Below are 26,646 nucleotides of genomic sequence, written 5' to 3' on the forward strand. Positions count from 1 at the left end.
ATTTTCAATATATTTTAAAATACACACATCAACCATCAATCACAATGGGCAGTTTTAGAAACTATCCTTAGTTTATGTAACAGACCATTATACCATTATGCAAATATACATTAATGCTTCATGTATTTGTTTGTTGAGTGTTCCCTAGCAGAGGTTTCTGTTGTAAATTTCCTGTCCATTCCTTCCTCTTGCCCTTTTCTGTACTCCGGTTTCCCATGCAAAAATTCAGACCATTTCCGTATCACCTAATAATCCCAGAGCTTTCAGAAGACCTTGGCGACTGCAGATTTTTACTCTTAAAATGACTCCTGGACTTTCCAAATGCCATTCCAAACTCCGAGACCAGTTCAGAAAATATCAACTTCTTTCCTAGATTCCTGAAGCATTGCCTTTCAAGACAGAATCTGACTATGGAGGATGACCTGGTCCTCACCAAGCAATACCTTAGAAGAGCAGACGGGGCCAAACCAAAACTTGCCTAAGAGAGATTACAAATCCCTGCCACTCTTCAGTTGACAGCCAGCATTTGTGTCTAGGTCAGCCACCACTATATTTTCAAAAGGCATAAGCACAGAAGACAGGGAATGGAGAATTCTAAGAAACATAAAATTTTATTTTAACTGGTTAGGAATACCTATTGAAAAACTTTGGTTAAGGTAGTAAATTGGCTAAGTCCCTGACCATTTTTAAAATTTACTATTTAATTATCATATATATATATATATATATACTTTGCTCTGCTAGCTCAATAAATGGTGCCCATTTTTTTCTTAGCTATTCTTTTTCTTTCCTAGTCCTATTTTGTTAACTCTGCTCCCTGCCTCCTGCAGTGACCCTCTAAGTTTCACTCTTCCTGAAATAAAGTCATTGGTTTCTCTCCTTGCTATCCAAAGTCTATGAAGGGAGATAAGCTACTTTAGTTTGTTCTCTGGGAAGGACAAAAGGAACACAATTATCTCTTTCCTTTCGTAATTTTTAAGGGTCCTATCCTGAACTACTAATAGAAATCACCAAAAAGAGGTTGTTGGAATAATTTATGATCATTCATTGAGAGGGACTCCCTGACTTCCTGCTTTGTCTCCATTTTCTTAAGAGTACCAGGTTCTGCATAGTTACAACCTCAATGCTATTAAGCAAAATATGACCTTTCTGGTTTTGTGTGTACTTCCTAACATATGAAGATAATAATTTTATCCAACATTTTAATATACCTGTTCAACTCTAGGACCAATGGTCTCTTCTAGCATTAAGTTTCAGGGAAAAGAAGTGCATGTGTGATCTGTGCTCTGTTTTTGCAGCAACACCCAAGTCTGTCTATTCTGAGAAATTAAAACAGCACACTTCAATTGGCAATTAAATGTTTTTATGATAATAGCTATATTTAGCATAGACTGTACTGTTATTTGTAGTGTGTAGTACATTACTAGCCGGATTTTACACAGAGGAAACAATCCCAGTTTCTAAATATATGTTATAAATACATAGACATGATGGAAACAATTAAAAAACATCATGTATCACGGATGTAGCCTGATACAATTTTCATCATGAATGTTTTAAATACAAAATAAATACATCCAGGGAAATACACATTGATAGTCATAAACACAAGGGTTATACATTAATATAATATGTAAAATCTACATAGTTTTGAAAAATTCTTTTCAATTTTGTATGTGGATTAAAGTGTCTTTTGAGGTAATTAAGTTTTTGAAAGACTAGATATTTTCACAATAGATACTAATATCAAATATTTAAAATTCATACAAGGTTTCTAGCTTCTAAGCTAAAAATCATATGCTTCGTAAGAATTGGGGAAGGAATTGTGTAAGCACAAACCAAAGAGGAAAAGAAAATGAACAAACCCACATAGACATAGACATCCCCCCAGAACAAAATCCATCTGAGGCAATCAACAAAAAATCCTGAAAGGTATACACATTGCACATGCCTTATGCTGAAAAGTTGAAGTACCAGCACCAAACAGAAGAGCTATATTAATTGCTCTTCACTCAAAAATGCCTTTTCATCATATTATAATGACCTAAAAAACCATACCACTTGCATACTTCTAAATGGATTTTTAAAATATGTATGCATAATTGGAAAAGGACATTTACAAACCTAAAATGAAATTTCATCACTTTTGGTGTTGAAGAAACACAACTTGCTTACACATGCAGATTTTTCCATGAATATTTTTTCTCTCTCTTGATGGAATTTTAGGTTTAAATGCACAACAATCTAGAGTAAATAAATTAAATGCCAAAAGCATATAATATATTCTTTTTGCTTATCTAATTTTACCATGCTCCTGAGATTTTAGATGGATATTTCAAAAGTACCTAAAATTTTTCTTCAAGTTTCTAATCTGGTCAAACCTTTAAATAACAACTGAACTAGGAAAACATTGGCATTTATCAGAGTCTACTCCTGTCATTCTACTGCTTCATGGGACAGTCTTCAACAAGACTTAGACAAACCTCATTCATCAATATTCTACTCTGGAGGAGCTGACACTTACTGTGAATTCTGCTCTTCAACTTAAATACCAATGTCTGTGGCAGGCCAATTCTATCATTGCAGATCCAGCATCCCTCAGGCGAGGTCCAACCTTTCTCTCGAAGTGCACCCAGGGATTAGTCTGACTTCCCCTAAATTCTCTCCTCTGCACAGTAAGAGCTAATCTTTCCCGTATGAAGCAGGAGATGGTGTTGCTATGACAACGGAGCACATTCTAGCAGTGGGACTACTGAGATGAGCCTTCAAAGACTCAGGGAAACATGCACTCAGTCTTCCTCCAGGGCTATGGGCTCCTTCCTTGAGGATTTAATCTCCCAACAAGTTTACTGTCAGACTGGGTTGTTGATTATCTGTACATTTTGCTATAGGGAGATCACTGGTTAAGAACATGGCTGGAAGATCACAGAGTTATTTAATAAAAGTGCCATTTTCAGTTTTAATAATTTTCCAGTTTAAATACTCTGTGTAGCTTTGTTAAAACACTACCCCCATTTAAACTAAAAGCATTTTGCTTACTTTTAGATTTTTAAAAATGATTATAATGAGTTGAGAATGGCACTATCAAGGAGAAGCTTTACCTTTTTTTGTTTGTATATCATCACCATTGTATCAACTTGAAGGTTAGATACAGACACACACACACACACACACATATCCATTTTCTCTCTCCAGCGTCAACGTCTGGAGCCTTGAGGTTTCAGGGTGGGGGAGGGGTATGCTAACAAAAGCAAATCCTGCAGCCACATTTTGCATACATATATTAGCCAGAGAATAATCACAATAACTGCTAATCATTTAGAAAAATAATTATAAGTGGAATTTAAGTGCCTGTGCCACAGCAGAAAAGATCTAGTATCAAGCCATATTGTAGGAGGGCAGATTTCATATGTTATTTTCAAACATGGCAGTTAAATTTTTTGGAAAATAATGAACACGTACATTAATATATATTTTAAACAGTTGACAGTATACTGTAATAGTTCTATTTTGAACATTGAACATTCATTTTTCTTCAGAAACATTACTGCGATTCAAACGAGTACATCCTTTTCAATTGGAAGGAAAGATACAGGGCAGGAAAAGTTTTCCCCTCCCAGCAGCAGAGGTTCAGTTTACTCAATCACTCTGATTCAGGTTCTCACCCAGGGAGTCATCTGACCTGTCCTCTTTACTCCTTAATTTCCCTGTAATCTTTTCTATTTCTCAACCTTTTATGTTAGGAGCGTCTATTCCTGCATACCACCCTTCCCCCACTGGCTGTAATTATTCTCCTTTGTGGCTGAAGCAATAGAATCTATATCATCTACATCTATTCTTTCAAGTGCTGAGAGCGAACAGGACTTTATGGATGTCACTGTCACTCAGAGGTGTGAGGATCTATATGTTAGTTAAATTCAATGCCACACTGGCCTTCTAGAAAATCATAGGGCTATCTTTAGTTACTTCTTGCTTGTCACCTTAATGCGTTTGAAAAGCTTTATGATATTAACTAGAATCTCATTATTGCACATAATGCATGTATTTACATTTAGTAGTTCATTTAAAAGAGACAGCATATTTTAAAACTCATTTTGATTTGTATTTGTTATTTCCATCATAGTAAAAAATGCTGTTAAATTTTTGCTAATGTGTGCCATGGAATATATCTCCAGGATACATATGTACCCACTTCACAATATATGCAGATAATTTTCCCCTCATGATCCTCTTTTCAGAGCTTGCTCTGAAGATGCATCCTCATAATTCAAAAAGTTACAGCACCTGTTTTCATTATGTTCATTATTATCTAATTAGTAAAGGGCTTTCTTTTTTTGAAAAAAAAAATTCACTCTCATATTCAGGGAAACTGGATAAATGCCAACACATGTAAACAACATATGGTTTACTTTCAAAATCAATCAACCAGAATTATTTATTTCTAAATAATTTCTTAGTTAAAAATGTGTTGAAATAATTTACTGCTATAATAGATAAGGTTACTATCTGCTCTTCCTTTAGGACTGACTATCTGGACATCAATCATATTATATATTGTCTAGCTTCCCCAAGAAGACAATATTGTTTGTAGAAAAAATTATTTAAGTAGTTATAGTGAGTGTGCCACAACTTAGATTTGGATGTTAAAAGTGAGTTATAAACAACTAAGGTTATATGAATGCCAGAAATCACTACTGCAAGAAATTTTATAGTTTTTAAATTTTTTCTCATGTATTATTTTTATAAGCCCTAATTTTTCAACATAATATTCAGTAGATCTGGTAAATTATAATAATATGTTTGTCTTAGGGGAAATAGGAAAAATGAGAGTAGGAAGAACAGCACTTTTCACAAAACAAGCTTTAAATATAAACCCCAAGGCAGTTCTGAGTAAAAAGACTGAAATATTGGAGCCTATAGTAAGGGGAACAAATGGGGAGTTGAGAACAATTTTTTTCTAAAAAGCCGCCTTTCATGGAAAGGCTTGGATACAGCCTCTAGACTTTGGCTAGACACTGAACACAGACTCTAATGACAAACTGCATTACTAATCTCTCTCTGCTTCAGTTTTCTCACCATCAGAATGGACATAATAATAGTACCTTTATGAGAATTCAAGGAGTAAATATGTATAAATTTCTCATAATAATGCCTGACATATTGAAAATACTATGTAAATGTTAGGTGTCATTTAGGACCTGAAGACAGGGACTAAATATTATTCAGCTTTGTCTCCCCTGTTCTTAATACAAAGTCTGCTATCAGGTGTATACTTAATAAATAAAAATAAATATTTTTAATAAAATCTATATGACTGTAATATTTAATGAAGCAAAGTGAATAGACAATACTTTAGAATTCTAAATGTGTCAGAAGAACAATGTAAATCTGTCTACATAATTATTATTGGTTTATAAAATTCAATAAATAAATATGTATTCAAGTAATCAATGAAGTAAATTTTAAATATATCATGTTATTGTATACTCTATATTTTAAGAATTATTTGCTAAACAATAAGTAAACAACATAAGTAGGATTATCTTTGACTGTGAATAACAATAACATCTCCTTTAGTTTTATAAGAGAATGAGTTATCACTTATTAGAAAATTGATTTAGCATCTGCTTTATTAGATATTGTAGTAGGTGCTGGGATACAAAGGCTTAGACCACTGTGCCCGTCTTCAGTGAGTTCACAATTTAATGCAGGAAGCATACAGTCACTCAGCATAGTCTATGTGCCAGGCACTGCTCTAGGTGCTGGGGATATGATAGCGAACCAAACAGAGAGAAATGTCTACTATAAGGAAGTTTCTCCCTGATAGTATGTGAGAGTGTGCGTGTGTGTGTTTTCAGGCAGGGGAAATGAATGTATTTTAAGTATTAGTGCTTCAGAGGAAAATAAATTCAAATTTTGGAATAAGAAAGGCAGTAGAAATAGGGATAACATTTTAATTTTAAACAGATACATTTAATGCAAATTGATAAGAGCCATAAAAGAGCTACAAAGAAAGCACCATGCAACTAGGAAAAAGAGTGGCTAACTCTCTCCTAAGGAATATGGGAAGGCTTCATACAGGGAGTAGTAAAAATCTAATGAGGATTAAATATGTAAAAAGGTTCTTATCTGAATATTAACTAGCATTTACTCACACCATGTATATAATTTAATATCTAATAAAACAAAGTGAATAAATACTAAGGATACTAAAGTATCAGGAGAGAAATATAAATTTGTCTAATAACTAATTCATTATAGGTTTACAATGCTCAAAAATATTCCTTTAGTTAAAAAGCATGTTATTCTAGCAAATGGGGTAATACATAGTTGATCTATAAAAGTAAAAGTAAATTGCCCTTACTTTTGACACCATTGTCTTTTTTTTCCTAAGATAAAAAACAACTAAAGAAAGATAATTATAACTCACTTTATTTGTACAGCAAAATAAATTCGAGATGGCTTAAACATTTAAATCTTTTTTAAAAAGCTGTACAATACTGAAAGAAGTTAAGGAAAATGTTTTAAACACAAACATAGAGGAAAACAAACTTTGGAGTATCTGTCAGGTAAGTAATTGGCTGTTTGGTCCAGAAATCTACAAATCTATTCCTGCACTTTTAAATTATTTATTAAACAATCATTTATTCAGCAGCAATCATGTGCAATGTATTAGGAATACAAAGAAAAATAAGATAGTATTTAATTTCTAGAAGCTCATGGTCTAGTATTATAGTACAGATGGACAAAATCATAAGACTTTACTATTCAAAGTGCTAATTATTTTTATAAAATTATACACAGAATGCTACGAGAGAATCTAGGAGAGAACTTTTTCCCGGTACAGGGAGGTAGGCGTATGAAATCATCTAACGAGCATGTAGATACAGTCATAATGGAATAGATTGGAGCAGTCCAATGTTTCCAATGAGAATAACCAGGAAAGCTAATTTTGAAATATAGATGATTAAAATCTATTTAAAGGCATCAGACAGCTAAGAGAGAACTAGGACTTGAGAGCCCAAGATCCCTGAGGGAAGGACATCAGAGAAATGTGAACCAACATTCTGTAAGCAGATATTTTCCTCAAGGAAAACACCAATTTTGGTGTGAAAAGAGAGATGTAGAATATGAACATACATTGCTAATAGGTAGAGAACTTCTGGAACTCTTAAAATACTGAAGAAAAAATGGATTTCAGATTGAAGATGGTAGCAATGATGTTAAGTAGTCAAGATTACAGAGAGAAGGTAGTAGCAGAGAAGTGAGATCACCATTCTATGGATTTGCCTTCAAGGCTTTGCATATTCTTAAATTGCCAAGAGCAAAAGACAAATGAGACAAACAGAACACTGTTGAAAAAAAATACAGTAGTGTTTGCTGTACTCTCAGTTCTAAACTAAAAAGCCAAGGACCATTAGGAAGGAAGAGCTTTTATGAGGAGTCCTGGCTCTCAGTTGGGACCACCAGTAGGTTAGACCCTATGAGTGGAAGGAAACATATGGAGAAAAAAGCTTATTATAAGAACTAAAACCCAGCATCAAGCCAGTTCAATACTTAATTTAATTCAAATAATCTGTGCCCCCTTATCTGCTGAAAGATGGAAAATTGTCTCTGAGACAGATAACATTCCTAAGACCCTCTCTATTATCACTCTACTATTTTTCATACACAATGTCCAGACTTAAGAAACATACTTAAGAAAATAATGTTAGGAACATACAGGAAACAGATAAATGGTAATATCAGTTCTATGCTGATAAATGTTTAATAACCAGTTTCCAAAAAAGGGGGAGCAATATTACAATTATACTGATATAAAAGATTTTTAACACGGTTTTTGAATTATAAAATATTCAATACTCTATTATAAATTTCATATATCCAATTGATTCTTTCAGAATACTCACATTGATTTTTTTATCTGTTCATCATTTATTTTATTTTATTTTATTATTTTTTATTTTATTTTTTTATTATTCTACTTTAAGTTTTAGGGTACATGTGCACAATGTGCAGGTTAGTTACATATGTATACATGTGCCATGCTGGTGTGCTGCACCCACTAACTCGTCATTTAGCATTAGGTATATCTCCTAAAGCTATCCCTCCCCCCTCCCCCCACCCCACAACAGTCCCCAGAGTGTGATGTTCCCCTTCCTGTGTCCATGTGTTCTCATTGTTCAATTCCCACCTATGAGTGAGAATACGCGGTGTCTGGTTTTTTGTTCTTGCAATAGTTTACTGAGAATGATGATCTCCAATTTCATCCATGTTCCTACAAAGGACATGAACTCATCATTTTTTATGGCTGCATAGTATTCCATGGTGTATATGTGCCACATTTTCTTGATCCAGTCTATCATTGTTGGACATTTGGGTTGGTTCCAAGTCTTTGCTATTGTGAATAGTGCTGCAATAAACATACGTGTGCATGTGTCTTTATAGCAGCATGATTTATAGTCCTTTGGGTATATACCCAGTAATGGGATGGCTGGGTCAAATGGTATTTCTAGTTCTAGATCCCTAAGGAATCACCACACTGACTTCCACAAGGGTTGAACTAGTTTACAGTCCCACCAACAGTGTAAAAGTGTTCCTATTTCTCCACATCCTCTCCAGCACTTGTTGTTTCCCGACTTTTTAATGATTGCCATTCTAACTGGTGTGAGATGGTATCTCATTGTGGTTTTGATTTGCATTTCTCTGATGGCCAGTGATGGTGAGCATTTTTTCATGTGTTTTTTGGCTGCATAAATGTCTTCTTTTGATAAGTGTCTGTTGGGCAAGGACTTCATGTCTAAAACACCAAAAGCAATGGCAACAAAAGCCAAAATTGACAAATGGGATCTAATTAAACTAAAGAGCTTCTGCACAGCAAAAGAAACTACCATCAGAGTGAACAGGCAACTTACAAAATGGGAGAAAATTTTCGCAACCTAATCATCTGACAAAGGGCTAATATCCAGAATCTACAATGAACTCAAACAAATTTACAAAAAAAAACAAACAACCCCATCAAAAAGTGGGCGAAGGACATGAACTCATATTGATTTTTACCAAACTATTATATTTGTAGGCAATGACAATCAAGATGACTGCAACTGACAATCAAGTATACTTCAACATGGATGTGGGTTCATTTTTTAATTTATTCATGTTTATGAGTAAAATGAAAGTGAATGTTAAAGATGAATACTGGAAATTCACATACTTGTAAGTGATGCAAGCAAATTCTCAGATAATTATTTTTAAATGCTAGATAGTTGGTATAATTTCAATCATTTTAAATATGTTAAGACTTGTTTTGTACCCTAACATGAGGTCTATTCTGAAGGATGTTCCATGTGCACTTGAGAAGAATGACTGGAGTGTTCTTTATATGTAGGTTAGGTCCAATTAGCTTATAGAATTGCTCAAGTCCTCTATTTCCTTATTCATCTTTTGTTTGGTTGTTGTTCTATCCATTATTAAAAGTGGGGTATTGAAGTCTCCTACTATTATTATGCTGCTGTATGTTCCTTCCTTCAATTCTGCCAATGTTTGCTTCATCTATTGGGAACTCTGATATTGGGTGCATGAATATTTATAAAATATTATATATTTTCTTGGTGAATTGGCCCTTTTATAATTATGTGATATTATTATTTGTCTCTTCTAACAATTTTTATTTTAAAGTCTCGTTTTTTGATGTTAATATAGCACCTCTGCTCTTTTTTAGTTATCACTTGCATAGAATATGTTTTTAACCTTTGTGACTCTCAGCCTATGTGTGTCCTTAACATCTAATGTTAGTCTAGTAGACAGCATATAGTTTGATCTTGACTTTTTAAATCCATTCAGCAAATTATATCTTTTGATCAGGGAGTTTAATCCATTTACATTTAAAGTCATTACTGATTTAGGGAAGGAGATACTATTGCCATTCTGTTAATTGTTTTCTGTGTGTCTTGTAGCTCTATTACTTCTCCCTTCTTCTCTTACTGCTTTTCTTTGTCTTTTGTTGACTTTTTGTGATGGCATGCTTTGATTTTCTTTTCATTTCCTTTTGTATACATTGTTACTGTTGCAATTAGACAAAACATTAAAGTTGTAACATAACATTCTATATAACGTTATATATTATATTAATATATTCTATATTGCATATTTCCATATTATATATATTTTATATATAATATATTAAACAAATTATAACATTTTATTTTAAACTACTAACAACTTACTCTACTCCTTATTGTCCCTACTTTTGTTACTGATGTCCCAAAGTACATCTTTATGTATTTTATATCCATTAACATATATTTATATTTGTTTTTACGTTTTTGTCATTTAAATTTTATATAAGAATTAAAAGTAAATTTGTGCACCAAAATTATAACAATACAAATTACTACATGTGGCCATGTATTTTTCTTTACTGAAGTTTGTATTTTCATCTAGCATTCTTTGAAGGACTCACTTTAGCATTTCTTGTAGAGTAGATCTAGTAGAATGAACTTCCTCAGATTTGTCTGATAAAATCTTAAATTCCTCTCCATTTTTGAATTATTTTGTTGGCTGTAGTATTCTTGGTTGACAGCATTTTTTCTCTAAACACTTTGAATAATATTATCACACTTCCTTTGGCCTATAAGGTTTCTGCTGAGAAATTATCTGATAATCTTATAGAGGCTACAATGTACATGATGAGTCTTTTTTCTCTTGCTGCTTTCACAACTCTCTTTGACTTTCAACAGTTTGATTGTAATGGGTCCTGGTGGAGTCTCTATGGATTCGTCCTGGTTGCAGTTGGTTGAGTTTCTTGAACATGTATGTCCATTTCTTTCCTCAGATTTGGGAAGTTTTTGTCATTATTTCTTCAAATAAACTCTGCCCCTTTATCTCTCTCTCTGTCTCTCTCTTTACCCCTTGAATTTCCATAATTTGCATATTGGTCTGATTGACGGTACCCCATAAGTCCCTTAAGTTTTGTTTACTTTTCTTCATTCCTTTTTTTTCTCCACTATCTCAATGATTTCAAATGTCCTGTCTTCAAGTTCACTGATTTTTTCATCTGCCTGATCAACTTTGCTATTAATTCTCTCTAAATAATTTTTCAGTTCAGCAATTCAGTTATTATATTTTTCAGCTCCAGAATTTCTATATGATTCTTTCCTATAGTTTCTACCTTTTCACTGATATTCTCAATTTGTTCATACATTATTTTCTGGATTTTGTTTAGTCATCTCTCTATGTTCTTTTTTGAGCTTACTGACCATATTTAAGATAGTTGTTTTTAATTATTTGTCAGAAAGTTCAGTGATCTGCCTTTCTTTAGGTTCTATATCCAAGGTTTTGTTTTGTACATTTCATCAAGCCACAATTCTTTGTTTCTTTGCATGCCTTGTGATATTTCCTGATATTTGAGATTTGGGCATTTGAGAACACATTCACCTGCCCAAGCCATTATGCACGGAATTTGTGCAGAGAATGGCCTTCATCAATGAGCCTAGCCATATGTTTTGGAGACTCTCAAAATGTTTCTGAGGATGTTTCTCCTCTGGGCTTGTGTATGTCTTTACTTCTCTCAAATTCCCTAAGCAGCCTGCCCATTTTTTTTCTCAGGAGCTCATAATCTCCTGCTCCTTCTAGCATCTGCCTGTAGAACTACAGAACCTCTGCAGCTCTGAGGATCCACCATGCCAAAACACTTGCCTCTTTTTTCAGTGGTTTCCAAACTCTGCTACTGTTCCCATCAGTGCTATGATATAGAAACCAATACTTTGGGAAGCCCCTAGACAAACCAGAATATCTGACTCACAATCCACTCTCTTGTTGCTATTGTAAAAGAAGAGCCCTTGTATGGAATGTTTCCTCCAGTGTGTACTACGCTACACTGACTCAAGAAAAGGACATGGGCATGCAAAATTCTCTGAACTTTACTAGGATCTTTTTTTTGGTTTTGCATTGGTCTGGGTGCTGCTACTTCTTAACTGGTCAATAGAGTTCTTAAAAAGGGATTCTGGTCCATGTATTGTTAACTCAGTGTCTTCAAGGGGGGAATTAGGGCCTCGGGCCTCTTGGTTTGCCATCTTGCCAACATCACTTTCTGTTAGTTTAATTTTAACTGAAATGCTGAGAAATACTTAAAGATGATAGTTGGTTACTGAAAAGTAACATTGAACAAGACTTTAGTAGAATGCAATAAAATCCTTGACTTAGGAAGATTTGTTTCTTCTCTAGCTTCAGGCATAGGAGGAAGTCCTGGAGTGCTTAATGAACCCTGACATGTCCCTCTTAAAGGCTTAGAAACAGGGCAATTCTAATACTAATCATCACCTTAAAGCAGGAATTTAAGTTAAGCATCACCTTAAGGCAGGGATTTTACACTGTTTGGAGTTCTTGAGAATCTAACGAAATCTACCTCTCCCCCCACCATGTACTTATATTTACATATATCCTCTCTTCCTCCAAAATTCATACGTGTGCATATGTACACTCACGAGCACACATAATTGGGCACATGATTTATTCACCTGGTGCTCAGATAAAGAACACTGCTATATTGAAAAACTATGTGATTTCTGTTTACATTGGGCTTCTAAGGTTAAGCCTAGATAAAACTAAAATGTCCTTTGCCTTGTATACATGCCACTGTCCTGCCCTGGTCAACATCTCAATCAAATCTGTTTTCTAGAATGAGAGTAGAACTGAATTTCAGGAGTGTGGGTAAATGGCCTATCAGTGGCATCTGCTGTGGCCCTGAAAGATCTGTGATCTATCTTTATTAATAATAATAGTAATAAGTAACAGTATCTATTGACAATATTACTTGCTAGGCAATTTGTTAAATACAAATTAGAATATGATTACATGCACTGGATGGTCAAGAAACACTTCCTGAAGGAAGTTGCACTTGAAAGTTTTTTGAGGGTAAGAATCCTGCCTTATACATCTCAGCTCTAGTTGCACATTGCTATGGAAATAGCAAGTGAATATAAAATACTGCTCATAAAAATTAATATTAATTTTTATACAGTGTAAGTTACTAACACATTTGCCTCCTTTATATTTAAGCTTCTATGATTATTCTGCACTTCATGGATTTAAAAAATGCAGAGCATGATTTCAGGAATTGTAAATGACTTTTTTGCTTATTGATTTCAGCTGTTGATAATTTTCCAGTTATTTTTTCTCATAAATGTCATTTCTCCCATTCTCTTCATTGTATACTAAGCTCTGGCCATAATGATGCTATGCTATATCCAGCTCCTCACTTTAACAGGCCTGCTCACATCTCCAGGTCTATATTGTGCTCTTCCTCTGCTGGCCTGTTGTTCCTTATTTCCTTTTTTTTTTTTTTTTTTTTTTTTTTTGAGACAAAGTCTCACTCTGTCACCCAGGCTGGAGTGCAATGGCACGATCTCGGCTCACTGCAAGCTCCACCTCCCAGGTTCACGCCATTCTCCTGCCTCAGCCTCCCGAGTAGCTGGGACTACAGGCGCCCGCCACCATGCCCGGCTAATTTTTTGTTATTTTTAGTAGAGACGGGGTTTCACCACGTTAGCCAGGATGGTCTCAATCTCCTGACCTCGTGATCTGTCCGCCTTGGCCTCCCAAAGTGCTGGGATTACAGGCATGAGCCACTGTGCCCAGCCTCCTTATTTCTAACTCTTTGTTTTTGCCCCTGCTTTGTCCTGCTAGGTGAGGCCTTTATCTTTTTAAAATTTTCTCCTGCTGGCTTTCATGTCTTGAGTAAACTTCACTGGAAAAACTCTGACAGACATTTACTATCTGGGTGTAATGAGACTCCTATGTGCCTACATCTAGCAAGCACTTGTCATATTTCATTGTAATTATCATTAATATTACAATCTTCATAACAAAACTGTGAACTTCATGAATGTAAAACTGTATCTCACAACTAGAAATCGTATCCACAGTTTTTAACCTAGTGCCTGCACTGTGAGAGACCTTAAAAAATATGAATATACATATTGCAATAATGAATGAATTATTAAATGGATCTACTATGTTAGGAAAAAAGGAAACTAAAACAAGTTGTGTGTTTAACTTACAATTTCTAGTTTTTTCTCAAATCCTTTTCCACAGCCTCTGCCTTCTGTATGTCTTTTCTGTTGACCTAGAAAGCCATCAAATTGATTATTCTTTCTTCAGCATCTATCTTTCTCATAAATTCTCTGGACTCTGCACAAACGGGTCATTGTAAAATGCAAATCTTATTCTTTATTGGCTTCCTATCCACTTCTGGTTGACATTCAAACCCTTTATCATGACAAAAAATGTTAAAAATCACACATATAGATAGATAGATAGATAGATAGATATACATATATATATATACACATGCTTAGTTTATGTGCCAGATACTTGACATAATTTAGTCCTCAGACCAACTCTCTGTGAGAGTATTGTCTTCATTTTATAAAATACCCCTGATTCAAAGTTTTGTCTTATGCAGCCTTCTTTCTCAGCATTTACTGAAAGGATTTATACCTCACTCTCATATTAAATAACTGGAAGTTCTCTGGACACACCACACTCTCTTCTGATGCCATGTCCTGTATATGTCTCACGCTGTCTCTCTTCCTGGCATATCCTGTTCCTCATTGACTGGTTAATTCTGATTTTTTTTCTTAATGTCTAGCTCAGCATCCTTTTGTTCTTGGAAGCCTCACCTGAATGCACCCAGATTGATAGATTATCTTCTTCAGGGTTTCCACAGTACCTTGTGTATATTGTAAACACTGTCGCTTGGGATCACTAGCTTCCAAAAATGGCTTCAAATAATCTGTGAAACCCATAGCTTTCTCCTTGTGAAATAACCTCCCTGAATCTGGAGTGGTCTGGTCTGGGACTCCCTTTAACCAGTAGAATATAGACGAAATGACCCTGTGTAACTTCTGGAACTAACTCTTGGGAAGGTCTGTCAAGTTCTTTAGCACTTTGTGTACCACTGAGCCACCAAGTAAATGTCTCACTATCTGCTGGAGAAACCATGTGCAGAGACTATGTAGGGAGAAGTCGCATGAAGAGGAAGAGGCTCTGACACCTGGAGAGAAACAGATCCGAATGGTCTAGTATCCCAGATTCATTGCTGAGATAGCCTTCCAGCCTTCCCCCACCAGAGCATCGGTCATTGAGTGAGCCACCTCTGACAGTCCGGGCAAGTCAAGTCCTCGGAGGACTACAGCTCCCGCCAACACTGGGAGAAGCAGAAGCATCACCAGCTAAGCTGTGTGAACTCACGGAATCACAAGAGATAATAAAATGGTTATTGTTTTAAAGGGCTATGCTTTTGGATGGTTATTTTTAAGTAGCAATAAGTAATTATAATATCCTGTCCCCCAGCCTCTGAACAGCTTGAGAGTGAATCTACACTATAACCACCTCCATACTCACAGTCCCTGGAACAGCATTTTCTACCAAGTGGTCACCAATGAATGTCTACTGATTGAATTAATAAATTTAATTATTTTCTATTTGAATATGTAAACACAGGATTGTGTTTACACTTTCAATTTTGAACTAGTTTTTAATGATATTGCTTTACATAGTTGGGAACTTAAATCATTTCTGAATCAACTGGCTTAACTTATTTACATATCCCAACCACATATCCCAACCACATGGCCTAACTTCCTCATAATTGTTTTTCCATTGCATTTATTTCTTATTAAAATACTGTATGTTACTAATGGTGGTGTTTATTTTCTGTCTTCCCCACACCCTTCTTCCCATTATTAAAATATAAGTTTCAGGAGGACAAAGAAAGGGTTGCTTTGGTTGATCTTGTTTTGTTTTTTATCCTGTTTTGTTCATTGATTTCTCCCAACTACCTACAACAGTGTCTAGTAACAGTGGATGCTCAATACTTGTTGTTTGAATTAATTCATTCATTTTAGGAGGAAATGGACGAATCTGTGAGACAACACTGTAAAGAAAACCAGAACTTAGAGAAAGTTCACATGTGGTGCCTAAGAAGGACTACATAACCTGAGGCAACAAATTTCATTCCTCTATGTTTTGGCAACTACTGCAGAAGGAAAATCTGGGTGAAAAAGATAATCCATATGAAATTCCCTGACCTCTTAAAAATAAAAGTGCTATGTAAATGCACAAAGACATCATTCCTCCCTTGCTGCTTGATGTAGTGCAAGTCACAAAGGTATTTCTCAGACATTCAGCATTTTTTCTTCAGAAGATAGAACTTCAAAATTACTTAGAGAAATGTCTGAGGCTGACATGCCCTAAGAGTGCGAGTTTTATAGAAAAAGAAACCCCAAGGTTTATATAAAACAAAAACAGCCTTATATTATCATGTAGCACTCTCTTAAATGTTATAAGATATAAAAATGTAAGAGAGAACATAGTTAAAATCTAGGTTTATATACATGTATTTGGCTTAGTTATCAGTTCATAATAGATATTTGAAAGATATTTGCTGAATTAGTGTTGAAGGAATACATTATTCTTAATGATACTCTTCCACATACAGTGGGTAAGAAAAATATAATGAGGTGTTATTGACAATATGCAAATCCTGTAGACCTAATTATATGGGGAAAGAAGATCACTGTTAATCTATTAATTATTATAGTACTCATTACTGTGATTATAAGTTGAGACAGTTTCAGAGCCCTTTGGAAAAATATCATGTACACAAAATGAGCTTATTGGATGGTGGCCAGGGCTTTAAAATATTACCTAAAAGGTCAACCAGTAGTCAAGCTAAACACATTCTTTCAAGGCACATACACAACATGGCTTGAATGACACTACTGTGTTGATTATAAAGTTGGCTCAGGAAGGACGACCTTGCTGTTTTCATTAATTCCACACTGGTGGAGTAATAACTCCTAAATGGTGGAGTAATAACTCCTAAGAACCACAAATAAATGAAAAACAATAAAATACAGTCAGTTTATTATAATATGTACTTTTTATTTTTATATTGGGTAATATTTTTATTCACCATATTATAAATTGAGATAAAGAGATCATGTCTTAAATATCTACTCTATTTATTTTAATATCTAGAATGATTGAACAGTCAGTAGGCAGTTAACAATATTTATCATAGTTGCTACACTCCTCTAGTCATGTTATCAAGAACTACCTCTTTCTTCAATTACCAAAGGAAATAACTGTGTATTATTCAGAATGATATATACTGAGAGAAACGTTAAGTCTACCAAGATAGGAAAAAATATATAGCAGGAGCACGGATAAAAGTGAGATAAAGATAAGACTTGACAAGCTAGGGGAAATGGTCAAAGGAAGCAAATGAAGACTCAAAATAAGAAATGCCCAATGAGAACATGCTGTATTTGGTATTCTGTTCACCGATGTAACAAACCTGCACATTCTGCACGTGTACCACTGAACTTTAAAAAAAAAAAGTTTTTTTTTTTAAAGATGCCAAATATCAAAGTTTGTGCTGTTAATAATTAACAGAAAGACTGAAAGGAACAAAAGAAGAAAAGGGGCTGTAAAAATCTGGTAGAAGAGAGATAATAAGAGATATTAGTTATATACTTCAGATAACCAGAAATTTAACACTGAATAATGCTAGATCTCATTTAGCACTGAATAATTAGATCTCAAATATCTGAGCTTCACCTATGGGACAAGGAGGGGAAGTTGCCGAACCTCTTCTGGAATTTATAAACTAGCTAAAGAAGTACAGTATGACCCTTTCTTCATAAGTGTATAACATGCAGCAGCAATAACGCCTGCCATTTCCATTCCATTCTCCATTTGAAATTTTCAAAATTTCTAAGAAATAAATTTAATCTGGTTTGTATGTAGAATGTGTTAAAGAAGGGGTTATATGACTTTTAAAAATGGAATAATATATTCAATTTTACTCAATGTCCAACTTTTTGTATATCAAAATAAAAATAGGCAGGTAGATGGAAAATATGTCTATAGCTATTGTCATAGAAGAAAGCCACTTGGACTTTTATACTAGCAGATAGAAAGCCATAGTGCATATTCATATAAGAAACTACCTATATCCAGAATAAAATGTTTTGAATATTTGAAGTAAATGAAAATCCCAAACCAAAAACGTTGCTAATATACAGAACTGGTTGGACATTTTCAAATTTGTCATATATAATGCCATTAATCATTCAACCAACTTTATATCATAGAATTACAGGAGAATTTACTTATGGATGCTATATTGTCTTTTCTATTAGCATTGAACCCTTGCTTCTGAATAGGTAGAGAAGAGTGATTTACCTTTGATTTTTTTTACATCTCACTCATTCCTCAATCACTCATTGCTGGGTGAGGTGTGGACGAAAGATGAAAAACTGAACCCAAATGAAGTAAATGGAGAAGAGAAACCATAGCTATCTCTTGACTTAATCCAACAGGATTGATCAGACTATGGGAAATAAAGCCAAATGGACAGCAGCCCTGAAATCAGCAGTAGCAATGTAGAACCACAGAGCCAAAGGTCTCAACACAAGTACTCCCTTATAGGAATATGTGTTTGGCAAATATTTTGCTTTTCCAAAATAAATTAAGTGGAATTTTCAGTCTTTATCATCCCATTACTTAATACCCACTAATTATCTTATTTTCCCCTTCCATTTGCACTCCATCTTACCCCTAAAATATATGTTTTAGGGACTATAATTAATCAAAATTATTTAATAAAAATTTTGCAATCTCTGACAACAGAAATTGCAATGTAGAAGAATAAATATTCAGTATTAAAATGAAGTATGTGAGGCTTTCGCTCTTGCACTTAAAATGTGTTATTGGACACAAGTCAGCACTTCAAATCTGAGCTTTCCTATCTGTTAAGTGAACATAACCAACCCTCTGTTGATCTTAACGAATTTTTGTTAGGACCAAATAAAACAATGCCTGTACATTCTCTTTATAAATCATGATGTGAAACAAAAATATAAATAAACATTATGGCTTCCAGATATTATGTGCTGCTTTATTTGTTATATGATAATAATTCATAAATATATAAACTATATCAGTAGTATATCACTGAATATTACATTAAAGATAGATTATTTTCTCTCAAGGTGATATTATATTGCTTAAAAGGAACACATCCTAGGAGTTCTACAAAAGTGCTTTTATTATGATTACGCTACTCTAGAGAAAACAATTAACTCTATTTATGCAGTTGGAAGCTGACATTTATTTTTCCTTGCCACACACTGACTGGTATAATTGAGTGGTTCTTGTGTTTAGAAATAATTAACAATTATGAGACTACAAAGACCATCATATGAAATCAAATATAACCTACAGAATACAATCGGCACATTGTCACTTATGAAACACAAAGCATTCTGACTCGTTTATTGGTGCAAGGTGAGCATTATTGAAAGATAGAATGAGTCCAAGGAAAGTGAAGCAGGGACCACAGGACTAAACAATATATATTAGCCAAGTTTTCTTATTTGCTGAAATTTAATGAAGCAGGTCAAGGAATAAAGAAAAATGAAAGCTACAACAAAGGATTGCCATCAATACCCTATGCAAAAATACTGCAGTTGTACTCGTTGTATTGTCTGAGATTGTATATAGCCTCAGAGCACATGTCCTTTCCCTCCTCCACATTTACTACAACATTTTAAAAACCTTGGACCCTGTACTCTCCATTCAGAAGTTCGTCTGAAATAGTATCAGAGAAATTGCAGAATCTACCTTTAATCATTAAAAAGGGGAATTGTTCTTTAAGGATCACATACTATGGTACAATTTATCCTGATAGATTAGCATGCATTCCAAGTTATGAAATACCAATTTATGCTCATAGACTATTATTGTTATGAAAACTACCCTTTGAAATCTAAAATGATAAACAAATATGTAGTAGTTAATAGTAGTACTCTGTATGACACATAATTCAGTTGTATTATAGCAATGTAAGTCAATCATTACACAAAGTTCTGTGGTTTGTCTTTATGTATCATTAGTATCCCCAAAATTGATACAGTTGACTTAAGTCTTGCAAATCTTACAAGTATGTTCTATATTTTTTATCCAAAGGAGCTTACTACAATTACCGTAATGCATACAAATTTCAAAAACCATGAGTTTTATTCCCTACGGTATTTTCACACACACACACACACACACACACACACACACATCATATGTGTCTTGTTTTTATGCCAAAAAAGAAAAATATACAATATTTACTTGCATAATCTATAGAAACAATCTATAGAAATTTTTTGGATTTATTAAACCAATTCAATAAAAACAGGCAGTCAACTTGAAAATAAAAAGAGTTAGATAATGATATCACTACGTCCTTTAGCAGAGAAAGGAGCTTAGTCTTGTTTAGAAACTAGCATAGAAATCCAGCCTAGAAGAGATAGCAAATGCTTGAAAGAGAACACACACATATAATTTAGTTTATTCTCTCAAGTATCCCCAATCACCTCATAAATTCATTTGATTGTGTAACTTTGACACTTAATATTTATTAATTTTCTCTGGAGGTTAAAATGTTAAAGTAACTAAGAACTAATAAGAGCTTATTAACCCTCACATAAACTGGTTTCCATTACCCTTTCAGTTAAATGCATCCTCCCTACATGCCTATTGAAGTTAAAATGATGTCACAGTGCATTCTAAAATTTAGAGACCAAAAGAGAGAAAGATTAGGTATTGTAAAAGTAACTACCCAATAATTTCATGTAAAGCAATGCTTCATTTTTTAAGGCTAAAATGCAGAATGTTTTAAATCAATTGTGCTACTAGCAAGGATTCTGGCATGCAAATGAGCCCCACCCCACACAAAACATTTTTAAATGGATTTCTCTGTCGTTACATTACAAAATGCACACAAATTGTAGTGAAGCTTCATTTTTTTATTATAAATCATGCAAATCTATGTCTACTCACTAGTACATAGTACAATAACTTTTAAAACTTTGAATAATCTATTAACTACATGGTCTCATTACAGGTACATAAAAACTTTTGATAAGAGATTAAATGCTAAGTAATTGATTTCTAAGAAGTTTCAAAACACTTGTTTCTTTGGTTTTGTTGAGGACTTCGGCTGAATATTAGAGGAGATTTTTATCTATTATAAAAAGGAAGTCGAAATTTCAAATCTTTGCCAATAAATGGCATATAGTTATTATACTTTGAGAGGTTTTAAATATCTATACAGCTTTTCAAAATATAACCCTTACGAGTTTGACTTGGGGATTGTTAATCTCAAAAAATATAAGCAGGTTCACAGGATTAATTTGAAGTATATATTCTAACAACAAAAATAAAAATTTAAATTTGCTTTGGGAATTTGTATGCAGTGATTTAAAGTAATATCTGCATAAATTTTAAAAAATAATAGGTATAAATAATTTAATTTAGAAGGCAAACTTGAAATATCATTTTCCTTTCTCCAAAGTTATATGGTAAAACAGTCATTCTTTATTATAGATGATTCATTCACTTGAGAATTATCAAACAACTCTCAAGAGATGCTATCATTTTATTACATTAAAATAGAAAGTTTCTTATGTCCATTCTTAAATTGTGAGCAGCTACTCTTAATCTTTCTGTGTCCAATTATTTAAGAGTCTTCACAACTGCTTAAAATATTACCACAATATAGCCTTAAATTTGCTACGAAGAGAAAATATTTTGGAGCTCTGTTACAAACAATATTGAACTATTTACATAGAACTTGAATGTTCAAACTTTATTTACACTGTACACCACAACTTTTCAAAGCAGCATGTAGTGGCTAGTAGAAAGCTTGCATGTCAAATCAGTACTAAAGTATTCCAAAACTGTCTATGAAACAAAATATTTTAATTTACTATATTTGAAAAGTTTCTTATTTACAAAGCTTTTTTTCTAAAAAAAAAAAAAAACAAAACTGAAGTATAAGTGTATGTTCCTTCCTTAAGATAACATTTAACCTTTGTTCAAGAAAATTGTGTTGGCTTTTCCTATTCTATCTGTAACAATAATTCCAAAACTCTATATATAATTAATGTAAAAGAATAATCAGAAAGTAGTCAGGGATTACTATAAAACAAAGAAGTCTCTTCATCTTTAGACTCAAGTTGGTAATACAACTCAATAGCTGACTAATAAAGAATCAGCCACTAATGTATTAACACATTTAAAAATACCTTTATATGTCAGGCATTATTCTATGGATAAAGCATAAAGAAAATAGAAAAATATATTTTTTCATCCTACAATCCTACTTCCCCCAATGGGGGAAAAAAGAAAATAAACAAAATACTAAAGTAAGTTATATAGATAGAAGAAAAGATGTGTTATAGAGAACATAAAATGGAGGTGGTGTACAGGATTCACGATTTAAAGAAAGCAGTCATAGATTTCACTTGGAATATTATATTTGAGCAAACTCTTGAAAAAGGCAAAGAGGCAAGAAATGTAGTAGATAAATGAATTTTAGGCAAAAGTACCAACGATCAAAAAGAACTCTGAAGTCAGTGTATTCCTGGCATGTTTGAGGAGCAGCAGGGAGGCTGTTGTAGCTATGCCATTTACAGGACTTTAAATTTTACACTAAGAGATGAGAAACCCTGAAGGGGCTTTGAGTAAAAGAGCCATGTGATCTGACTTCAGTCTTAAAAGAATCATCGGGCTAAGAATCTACTGTAGGATAGGAAAAAATACAAGAGTAGAAGCAAGGAGATCAGATATGAGGCTACTTTAATAAACCAGGCAAATGATGAGATGGTTTGGACTAGGGTAGAGACTTGAAAGTGGAAAAAAGTGTTCAGATTTTAGGTACATTATGAAGGCAGAAGGAACAAACATAAGAGTCTTCTGATGGACAGAATGATATGTATTCAAGAAAAATGGGAGTTATAAATCTAAGTCTTTTGGTCGGAGCATCTGGGAGGTTGGAGTTGCCTTTGAGAAGGAAAGGATTGCAGATGGAGTAGGTTTTATTTATTTATTTAGTGAAAGAGATAAGCTCAGTTTGGGATGTGGTTTTTTTTGTTTTTTTTGTTGTTGTTTTTTTTTTTTTTTTTTTTTATTTTGTGCCTGAATGTTACTGTCAAATAGCCTGTTGGGTATATAAGCCTGGTTTGGGGGGGTGGGTCTGGTTTGAAGATATAAACATGAGTCATCAGTGCATAGGCAGTAGTTAAAGATGTGTCTAGACAATATCATCAAGAGAGTGATTGTACATAAAAAAACAAAAACCATCCAAAGATGAAGCCACAAGGCACTGCAAAGTAAAGAGATGGAAGAAATGAGATAAAATTAAGAAAGAAAATGAGAAAGAAAAGTCAGTGAGGTGGGAGGAAAATTAGGAGGTGAGCAAAGATCCTCTTAGGCTTCCATACATGAAGTGGGCATTAATGTGCATGAATAATGGAGAAGCAGACCTGCTAGAGAGGGAGAGGCTTTGCAGGGCTGGGGAAATCAGCCAAGACTAGGTGACAGTTCAGTGTGGCAAAATGCTTAAAAAATGGAAAATAGCCCCAAATATAAACACAAATATCTTAGTGTGTCAACTAATTCTCCTTCCTCCCTAAATTGTAACATGAAAACAGCAGCAGTGAAGGCGGAACAATGCTAAGAGAATTGCTTATTTCTTTTTTTTATTAATTTTTTTAATTTTTTATTTTTTTGAGACAGAGTCTCACTCTGACGCCAGGCTGGAGTGCAGTGGCGCGAGCTTGGCTCACTGCAACCTCCAACTCCCTGGTTCAAGCAATTCTCCTGCTTCAGCCTCCTGAGTGGCTAGGATTACAGGCACATGCCACCACGCCCAGCTAATTTTTTTATGTTTAGTAGAGACAGGGTTTCAACATCTTGGCCAGGATGTTCTCGATCTGCTGACCTCATGTCCACCCGCCTCGGCCTCCCAAACTGTTGGGATTACAGGCGTGAGCCACCGCGCCTGGCACAGAATTGCTTATTTCTGAGCATCCTCACAGTAATTGTATTCCAAAAGTTTTCCAATTTAAACTAAATAGTGAATAACCATATCTGGAATTGCAATACAACACCCTCTCACTTCAAGTACTGACTAGATTTAAAAAGCTATGTCTGGGAGATTAGAGGTTTGGCAACTCAAAGATGAACTCAATATCATTAAAACTATGGTGAAAGAAAAGGGATTTATTATCTGGGAAATAAATAAAAGCAATAAAATATTATTATTTAATCATTCTTTTATAGCAATACTCAGAATACAATAAAGCTCTAAAAGATACATGAAGGAAAAAATTATCCATAATAAAGGTAAAGCAAAATAAAAAGAATAAGACCCATGTACAACTCAGTTATTGAAATTAACATGTCTGGGCTTTAAAATAACCATTATTGATGTGTGAAATAATTTACAACAAAATATGGATATAGTGGATTAAATAATGGGATATTTAGTTGGAAAATTAGAAACTCTAAGAAAACACCCAATGGAAATTATGGAGTTGTAGAAAAAAGTGTCTGAAATTAAAACGCATTGGATCCCTTTTACAAAAGATTGGACATGGGTAAAGAATGAATAAGTGAATTTAAAATCAAGTGAAAAGAAATTATCTAAACTAAAACATGAGAAAAAAGATTGTAAAATCAAGTGGAAAACAGATGGTCAGTGACCTGTGGCATAAATTTCAAAAATACACATACAATTATGTAATTAGAATCTCAAAAGAGGAGATGAGAGAAAATAAGACTGATAATTTCTAGAAAGAAAACTGAAAAATTAACAAAACTGATGAAAAATATCAACCCATAGATCTAAGAAGCTCAACAAACACTAAGCAGAATTTTTTTTAATGCATTTAGGCATATCATAGGCAAACTGATGAAAACCAAAGAGAAAATAAAATTTTAAAAGAAGAGAGACAAAATGAACATGACTGAGAGACTAAATACACAAATGGATAGCGCCATTTCAATTACAAAATGGAGTTTCAACCCACAATCTGCAGCAACCAGTCCAAAAAACAAACCCATTATCCACAGTAACCCGCTCAGGAAAGCCAGCTTACTTTCCATGTCAGACTTGTATGAAGTCAGACCACTAGCTCTAGCAACCATTTCAAAAAATCAAACAAAAACATCTGAAATAATTGGTCCCAAATGGCTAAGACTTGATTAATAACAGACAGATCTCCTAATTTTAGTCCTGCCTCCAACTTAGGACCAACCAGAGAAAGTCCTATGCATCCCTAACTAATCACATAAGACACCCCAGTTCTAGGTAGCCCACCTCCAGCTTCGCTATGCCAACAGTCTTCAATTAGAGCATACCTGTAGCCTTGCCTTTTTTTGTTTTGTTTTGTTTTTGAGACGGAGTCTCGCTCTGTCGCCCAGGCTGGAGTGCAGTGGCGCAATCTCGGCTCACTGCAAGCTCCGCCTTCGGGGTTCATGCCATTCTCCTGCCTCAGCCTCCCGAGTAGCTGGGACTACAGGCGCCTGCCACTGTGCCCAGCTAATTTTTTGTATTTTTAGTAGAGACGGGGTTTCACCATGGTCTCGACCTCCTGACCTCGTGATCCGCCCGCCTCAGCCTCCCAGAGTGCTGGGATTACAGGCGTGAGCCACCGCGCCCGGCCCGCCTTGCCTTTTTTACACTATAAAGTTTCACCACATCTCTACTTGCCTTTCAGTCTTTGACAAATGAAAACGTGATGGTGGCTGACTCCCTTGTTATACCAAGCCCTGAATAAATAGACTTTGCCTCTTCTCATTTGTTGATCTTCATTTATTTCCACATAATATAGAGAGGAACAACCATAAGAATGATGGCTGACTGCACATAAACAACTTAAGCCAGAACATAAAGGAACACAATCTTTAAAGTACTCGGAAAACATGTTCACAGTGTAGAGTTATACAGTCAGTGAAAACATCCTTTAAAAGTGAGTGTAAAATAAAGACATAGCCCATAAACAATGGCTGAGAGAATTTGTCACTAGTAGAAGCTGCACTATAAGACATGATAAGGTAAATTTTTCAGTATAAAGAAAAATGATTTCAGAAAGAAACATAGCTTAAAAGAAAGCTGAAAGAAATAATAAATACATAGGAATATATAAAGATTCTTTATGCTTCTTACTCTCTGTAAAAGGCTATTATAAGCAAAAATAACAATATAAACATGAATCTTATAATTTATGAACAAGTGTAATATATAAAATCAATAACACAAAGAACAAAGGAAACAATTGGAAATATATAATTTTAAAATTCTTACATTAAAATAAAATGGTGTGGTCAATGGGTACAAAGTTACAGTTAGGAGAAATAAGTTCCGGTGTTCTATAGCATAGCAGGGGTGACGATAGTAAACAATAGTGTATATTTCAAGGTAACTAAAAGAGAAGATTCTGAGTGTTTTCACCACAAAGAAATGATAAATGTTTTAGGTGATGGATATGCCAAAAAACATGATTTGATCATTACACAATGTATACATGTATCAAAATTTATATTGTACCCAGTAAATATGTACAAAGATTGTATTAATTTAAAACAAAATGGTGAACAAAGCTCTTTTAGTAAACAAAAATAATATGGTGAAGTATGAATTCAAAACTTGCTATAATATAGATACATATTGAAATTCCCAGACAACCACTAAAAGAAATAGAGTTTAAAATACTCCTGTTAAAAGGCAGAGATTGTCAG

General features: G+C 34.1%; 1 protein-coding gene across 9 annotated transcripts in view; it reads right to left on the minus strand.

Annotated features, from left to right (window-relative positions):
- Positions 1-26,646, minus strand: part of NOL4 (nucleolar protein 4) — a 376,171-nt gene that overhangs the window by 200,307 nt on the left and 149,218 nt on the right. The window contains exon 1 of one of the 9 annotated variants that reach the window (XM_054460896.2): positions 2,525-2,577. The exons of the other annotated variants lie outside the window; for them this stretch is intronic. The gene's annotated coding sequence lies outside the window, so the exon portion shown is untranslated. Of the gene's footprint in view, positions 1-2,524; positions 2,578-26,646 lie in introns of those variants that run through there. 9 annotated transcript variants of the gene reach the window in all.

Source organism: Pongo pygmaeus, chromosome 17 (genome assembly GCF_028885625.2).
Source record: "Pongo pygmaeus isolate AG05252 chromosome 17, NHGRI_mPonPyg2-v2.0_pri, whole genome shotgun sequence".
NCBI classification, from domain to species: domain Eukaryota; kingdom Metazoa; phylum Chordata; class Mammalia; order Primates; family Hominidae; genus Pongo; species Pongo pygmaeus.